The sequence below is a fragment of the Myotis myotis genome, unplaced genomic scaffold (assembly GCF_014108235.1).
Source record: "Myotis myotis isolate mMyoMyo1 unplaced genomic scaffold, mMyoMyo1.p scaffold_m19_p_13, whole genome shotgun sequence".
NCBI classification, from domain to species: domain Eukaryota; kingdom Metazoa; phylum Chordata; class Mammalia; order Chiroptera; family Vespertilionidae; genus Myotis; species Myotis myotis.
In genome coordinates, this window is record NW_023416317.1 from 20,781,580 (window position 1) to 20,789,387 (window position 7,808).

Sequence of the window (7,808 nt, forward strand, 5' to 3'; positions counted from 1 at the left end):
CAATCCCCTTGCAGAACCACCTGGGCCTCAGAGGCCAACACCCACCTTTGCAGGTCAGGTACCTACACTCAAGGATTCTTGGGCTTTGGAAGTGACAAAGGGACTATCATTATTATCAGCCTGTTTTCTATGGAGGAAAAAGACTAGAAAATAAGGAGCAGAATCCTGCCAAGTCTAAAGCCACTGCCTCCATGGAAACCTAATTACTGCGTAACAGCACTAAATGATTAAATTAGGCCCTCCGACACTGCTTCTTAGGAACAAAGGATAGCGGGGTGCTTTGTTTTATCGGCTTTTGTTTCATGGTTCTAGCCTTGAATGAATGTGATCAAGAGGGATTCTCTGAGTCCTTTCCACCTTGAGAAAAACCCTAAAATATTTTCTTATAAAACCAGCAATTTCTTATTATCCCATAAAGAGGACATATGCTGCATTTATCGATAAACTTCTGCTAGTGCTGGGGTGATACTTGGCATTGCTAGATGACTACATTAGGTCTGCAGTTAACAATCACACCGCAGGAACTAATACAACTTCTCATTTCTCCCCAAAGAAATATTTTACCTTACCCTTTAGTGTGTGAGCAAGTGAGGAAATCTCAGCTGCCATAAATGAGACCAAGGGTAATTTGTGAGATTAAATCCCTGAGCTAGAAATTAAACTGAAAACACGGTCTGGGCTTTTTACAATTCTCAATCCTTGAGGTGAACAAAGAAGCAGTTTTAGATCCCAAAATTGGAGTCGTGGCTGAGGAAATGGATTTGGCTTGAAAGGGAGGGTCTCAGATGGGGGCAGTGATGACATCGGACTAAATTTTTCAAAGGAAATGAGACACAAGGAGGAATTATTTTAAAAGCGAGAGAGAGAGTGCAATGGGCTACATAGGATCCTGGGAAATTACAGGATCCATCACATCCTCCCTCTGCCCAGGGCTCTTCATTTGGGAGGAGAGGAATGGGAGGTGGGGGCAGAAGGCATCTCACATCAGGTCAAATAGAAGCTGGCAAGACGTGATAAGGAGAAAGCCCCAACTGCTTTGGATGCCACATCCCCCATCTCCTGCCATCTCCCCCTGGCTTCTCTGCCCAGTCACCGAGGCCTCCTTGCTCTTTCTTTTCTTTTATTTCTTCCTTTCTTTTCTTTTTTTTTGCTATGTTTCTGATCTGGGCACTACCGGGGGCCCTTACTGCCCTTGCCAGTGAACAAGAGACCAGCAGACTCTCTGCGAGAGCTCCAGCACACCAGGACCACAGCTGTCATATGTGACTCTAGTCTCAGGTCCTTGCTCTTTCTTGAACTTTCCAGGCACACTCCTGCCTCAGCAAAGTTGGATTTGCTGTTCCCTCTGCCTGGAATACTCACTCCATCCCCCAGCTCATGGCCTGGCTCACGCCTCACCTCCTTCAGGCCTTTCCTCAAAGGTCTCCTACTAGGGTGACAATTTCCTGCACAGCCCAATTTCAGCAGCAAACCCCCTGCCCCTCTACCTGGCCGCCCTCCTTCCATGCTTTTTTCCCTATAGCACGGATCACTCTCCAACATGTCACAGGGTTACTTTCTACTCTCGGTCTCCCACCACCCTCCCATACATAGTTCCATGCGAGTGGTGATTGTGTCTATTTGCGCCAACAAACAGTTGGCGGCACGCAGTTGAAGGAATGAAAGAAAACAAAGGTCCAACTCTGGTGGAGAAAATAAGTAAAAGAAACGCAGGGCATGATGGGAAAGATCAGGGGCAAAGATACAGAGGGAAGGAGTACCGAAAGGTGAGAGGACAGAGGAGCAGGAGAGATCCCAAGGGCTATGCATAAAGAACAGAGCAAGATAAACGGCTCCTGCCATCCCTACCCTGTCACTTGCTATTGTAAGTGACACTGGCATGCGGGCTGATTGTCTGACCTCCTGCCCTTTGAAATGAGCTGCTCACATCTCCAAAGTTCTGTTCTGCCTGAAATAGCTACAGCATCACAGCAGAGAGGGGTGGGAAGAAATTATCTGGGCTGGGGCGGCAGTGGCCGAGCTGTGTTATGTGGCGGGGGGCTTGGTGAGGGCGGGGTGAGGCTGGAGCCCACCGGGCCCAGGGGTTCTTTGTTCACTGTCCATTCCACCTGCTGCCAAAACACCTGAAAGGAACAGGAAGAAACACAACCAGAGCTTGTGCCCTTTCATGCCAACGTTCGATTTATCTGAAATGTCCATCAAATCGAAGAACAGTAGAGGAACAAAGCATAAGCATATGAATGAACCTCTGCTAGCCCCTGACGTTCCTCTAAGGAAGAGTTATGACTCTACAATGACAAGGACTCACTCATCTTCCTCGCCAGCCTAATTCCTGTGGCATCTGAGTTGCTGGCTCACCTTAGCCAGGGCAGCACGGCATCTCACTTCCATTGGATCAAGATACCACTTCCCTGCTTTATCAAGAAGATGATTTTATTTAAAGGGAGTTCATGGCATGGACCAGGGGTGGAAACTCTCTCATGAAGCTTATATTCTGGGAAAGGGTATAAAATAAGTGTATATCCTTGTCCTACACAGGGCAAAAAAATGTAAGAAATTAGTAAGCACCCTAAAGAGAATGAAGACAAAGAGATAGGGAGATATGATAGAGTGGTGGGCAACTACTATATAAACATAATTCATGCCATACCAGTATAATATGAGGGAGCTAGAAAGAAATATATTATAAGAGCAAACTTGGTTTAGACTGGGGAGGGAGGTGTCGGAAAAGACCTCTCTGTGCAGGTAAGTGGCATTTCAGCTGAAACTGCAAGGACAACTAGTTAAGTGGAGCATAGGTGGGATGGGAGGTGAGAGGTGGTTTGTAAGCAAACGGAATAAGACAGGCAAGTGAGGTAGGAGAGACCTCAGCCTGTTGGAGGCCCCACGGTTAGGCCATCAAGGAGACAGTGAGTCAGGGAGTGGAGCGAGGTGAAGTGGAAAGAAAAACATCACAAGCCAAATCCTCATGAAGGTTGGAGCACCACGCCTAAGGAAACAGAGGGTCACAGAGGTTAAGCAACGGATTCAAGGAACCCAAAGGTAGGGCCAGAAGTTACACTGGAATCCAGGACTATCAAAGTCTGCAGCTCATTATGCTCTTTCCACTAGAAATGTTATCTACCGCGCTTTTACTAAGAGATAGTTAGTGCACGCGCGCGCACACACACACACACACACACACACACACACACACACACCTGAACTGGGCTACCAGTTCAAGAGCAGATCCCTGTATTTGGCTGTATGTGTTTTTAAAATATTTTTATTGATTTCAGAGAGGAAGGGAGAGGGAGAGAGAGATAGAAACTTCAATGATGAGAATCACTGATGAGTTGCCTCCCACAAGCCCTCTATTGAGGATGTAGCCAGCAACCCAGGCATGTACCCTGACCAGGAATTGAACCATGACCTCCTGACTCAGAGGTTGACGCTCAATCACTGAGCTATGCCAGCCGGGCTACCTGTGCTATTTGATAAAAATGACCTGGCTTTGTGGTATTGGCTGGCCCATTTCTTCCAGCACTAGAGGTCATACCAACAGCTTCATGTCTCAGTAAGAAGCCAGGACCAATCAAGCAACTCAAAACTGGGCTGAAAGAGCTTAACACCTAAATTGTATCCCATCTTTTTTTATATAATCAACACATAACTTTAAGACTCCACTTTGTTAATCTTGATCACAATGGTGATAACTTCCTAGTCCAATTCTTGTGAATTGAGGAGTTGATTCTCATTCGCATATGCTCTCCTCAGTGGTCTGCTTAGGTGTGAAGCCTCCATTCTTCACCTGGTGAGATAGGAAAGCACAGACTTATGGGTGGCCGGCCTTCCCAAGTGGCGTGTTGGCTTTCAGGAACATTTTCACCAGGCCCTGATAACACTGACTTTCTCTGTGCAGAACTATTGCACTGAAGGGTTGCAGTCCAGGGCCACTGGCAAGTCAGATGATAAAGGAATAAACGGAGTCATCATACTTCACTCTTGGCCTGTAAATCATCTGAGAGCCTCCATCATTCTTGTCAAGTTATTTTAATTGTTCTCATTTGCAGGAGCAAATTGGGTGTGCCACTGTTCTCAGGATGCTGTTCAGATTGGAGCCAAGAAGAAACAAAATGAGCAAAAAATGAAAACCCCTTTCCAAATAAAGGCCCAAACTCCGCAAGTGAAATTGATTTGTAAACCTTGTCAGGGCAGTTTCTAAGGCAAATCTATTCAGGGCGTCACGAGGTTTTTAATCAAGGTCGGGAAAAAGTGTTCAATGAATACAGGTGTTTGGCAGCAGCAATAGATTCCTCGCATGGAACTCTGGGAGACCAGGGCCTTCCAGCTGCACTGCCTCCATCCAATCACTCAGGACAAAAGGGAGGAGTGTTTCCCGCAGCCAGGCTATCAGGAGCTTGTTAGGCCAAGACTTCTCTAACACGTGCTGAGTAAAATGGTGAGAAGGGAAGCAATTTGGGGAAAGGCAACCAAAACACCTCTCTCCGTTTATCTTCAGGGGTCCTCAAACTACGGCCCAAGGACCACATGCAAATACAAATACTGTATTTGTTCCCGTTTTGTTTTTTTTACTTCAAAATAAGATATGTGCAGTGCATAGGAATTTGTTCATAGTTTTTTTTTTAAACTATAGTCCGGCCTTCCAACGGTCTGAGGGACAGTGAACTGGCCCTCTGTTTAAAAAGTTTGAGGACCCCTGATGGGTAATGTATTTCTGTTTTCTCCTCATCAATTTGGGTTTTTTTTCTGACTAATTTACTTCTTCTTTATGAATATGGTTTTTTTAATTGATTTTTTTTAGAGAGAAAGGAAGGGAGAGGGATAGATAGAAACACTGATGAGAGAGAAACATCATCAATCAGCTGCCTCCTGCACGCCCCCTACTGGGGATAGAGCCTGCAACCCAGGCATGTGCCCTGATCAGGAATCATCAAACCAGTGACCTCCTAGTTTCTGGGTCGACACTCACCCACTGAGCCACACTGGCCAGACTAACTAATTTACTTCTTAACATAACCACAGGAAGATGAAGAGGGAAAGGAAGATTTTATTCAATTCAACAAATTTTTAGTGAGTGTGTATTATATACCCTTGTCCTACACAGGACAAAAACAGTAAGAAGTTAATAAGCACTCTGAAGAAAATTAACACAGGGAGATAGGATAAAGAGCAATGGGCCTTTCGGCTGAGACTGGAAGGATGAATAAGTGAGTTAGGTAGAGTTAAGTAGAGCAAGGCTCTCTAGACACAGTCTCCAGACACAGACAGAATATACGGTCCTGCCGTAAACTAGCCAGACCCGCATGCCATTAGCAGGAACTCACACAGGCCTCTGAGAAAGCTCGTCTAGGACCACACAGGCTGGAGGTCCAGAGACCATCAAAATCGTTCCTAAAATCTAACATTGAAAACTCCATTCCAGACTTTCTTACTATGATACAGTAAAATCACAGTCCTTTGTGTGATAATGTGACTTAGGTTTAGATTTTTAAAATGACTTGTCCAAACCAGTTTTTGTTTATTTTGTATAATTTGTAAATTATTATCTCTATGGGTCTTTGCACTGAGATTGTTGATCTCCTGCCAATCAAATGCACCTATCAATGGAGCATTGAACCAATACCCAATAGTCCCAAGCTTTGAGGATGGAATTTTCTGGTTAAGTAGGTCATTAGAGATGTAAGGCTAAAATTAAATTAATTTGATATTAATAGTCATAAAGTTCCACTTGTTTATGAAAGGCCCACCACGGAGGGCTGATACCTACAGAGCCACTCTGGCAAACAATTAGTATTTGTATCATAAGAGGCCCAGATTAAGTTAAGGGTGAATGTTAGGAAGGATTGTGACTCATGAACCAAAATATAGTACAAATCACTGAATAGCTCTCAGAACCAAGCTTTAATGCAGTGTTCCCAAAGTATTTAAGTAGAGCTAAATGACATTGCTATTTTTGTAGCTAAAAGTGGTCAAATATTGGCAATTGCAAATTAATCTATTTAAGCCAATCCTATATAAATAAATAATAAAGAGGAGTTATAGGGGTAAAGTTTTTGATCAAATATTTTAAGTAAATCTTTGTACATTAAGCATCCACATTGGCATATAAATCACTGAGAAATTTTGGAGTAAATTAATCTGTTAACCACACTTCTTTGATTATGGAACTCATTTTCCCCACAGGAAACCTGGGGGATACTTTGGGAAATACTGCTTTCAGTATTGAAATAAGTCACTAAGAGCAGTTGAGGGTGACATCATGTCATTTGGAATGATAGAGTGTTTATGAGTTAACATGCCTTGGGGCCTCCAGTTGTTTCAATACAACATCTGCAGATATATTTCCCAAGATAATCAGAAGAACTACACTTGGGTTGTAAATGAATTATCTTCATGAGTAAAATATCTTGAAAAACACAAAATCCGCCCTCATAGATGTACAAAGACAATCTGAGAGCAATAAATCCTCCCATTTTTCAGCTGAAATATCCCTCAATCCTTACCCACACATATTTTCAAGTGAAGAGAGGACAATGGGTAGGAGTGACAGTTTTCTTTCCTCATATTACAATATTTACCTTCTGAATTATTACTTTTGGGTAGCAGTGATATAATTTGAAAATGATTTGGCTCTGTAAAATCTTAATAAAAAGTGTTCAGCAAAGTGGAAACCTTAACAAACTAGAATGTTTGCGTATGACGCAGTTGGATAAAGGGAAACAAAATAAAATCTGCTATTAAAACAATAGCCACCTCTTTGGAGAGACTATACTAAGACTGGGGCAATACACTTTCAGGAAACATAAGACTTGGTGACTAACTGGATATGTTAATGAAATATTCATAGACTGCTATTCCTCATCTGTAAGACCAGGAGGGATGTCCTAATACCCATGGGCTCTACTGAGTTCCCAGTGAACTATTTCAGTCTATCATACTTCTTACATTATCTTTTCTCAGTATTATTAACATGCTTATCAGCTCCCTTCTTCTAAGCCTCTAGTATTGAAAGAAGCAAGAGCTAACTCTGATTCATTTTTGTTTTCCACATACCACCTAATGGTGGTTTAGGGTGCCATTCTAGAAACAGCCTGCCTGAGGTGGAACCCTGATTCTATCCCCTCCTGGCTGTGTGACCTTGGCATTGGCTTAATCTCTCCCCTTAGACACCAATGATGCCTCAAACATCATATTGGGTATAACTGAGTCCAAATTCAGGCTTTCTGGCTGCTCCAAACTGCACTTGGGTGGCGAACTGACCCAATATTAAATATCATTAAACCCTATTCTCTGGTGGGATTCTCTGAAAGCAGATGCTGAGATGAAATGTGGCATGCAGCACGCTTACTAGACATTGACATCTGTGCAAGAAGGGGAAGAATCAAGAGTAAGCAGAGTGAAAGGTTAAACCATGATGAAACCCAACAAAGAACCAGCCAGCGGACAGGAAGCTCTAGTGCAAATGCTGTCCGTCAGAATGGTCTCTCTTCAGACCAACATGGTCTGGTCTTACACCCCTGACTCCCTCAGTCACCATGTGGGTGCTCTTCTGGGAAGGACATGAACTAGGTAGGGTGGCTCTCTGCGGCTGAGACAGACTCTGAAGGAGCTGGTATCTGGAGGCTGCCTGCTGGCCACACTCCCCACAGCTTCCCACCCCTGAGTCTTTGAAGGAAGATCTGGGTGGCCTATCACTTAGTGAAGAAAGGTAATTTTTTATTTTGTTTGTTTTTTTTTAATTCCTCTTTTATTCTTCTGAATACCTCAAGGAGGGAAACCACTTATTTCATTTTCACAAAGAAATA

General features: G+C 43.5%; 1 non-coding gene across 1 annotated transcript; it reads right to left on the bottom strand.

Annotated features, from left to right (window-relative positions):
* Positions 1–1,150: 1,150 nt before the first annotated feature.
* Positions 1,151–1,279, bottom strand: LOC118668738. Its single transcript, XR_004971743.1, has one exon. It is a non-coding gene; the product is annotated as a small nucleolar RNA SNORA3/SNORA45 family (small nucleolar RNA).
* Between the last annotated feature and the right edge of the window lie 6,529 nt (positions 1,280–7,808).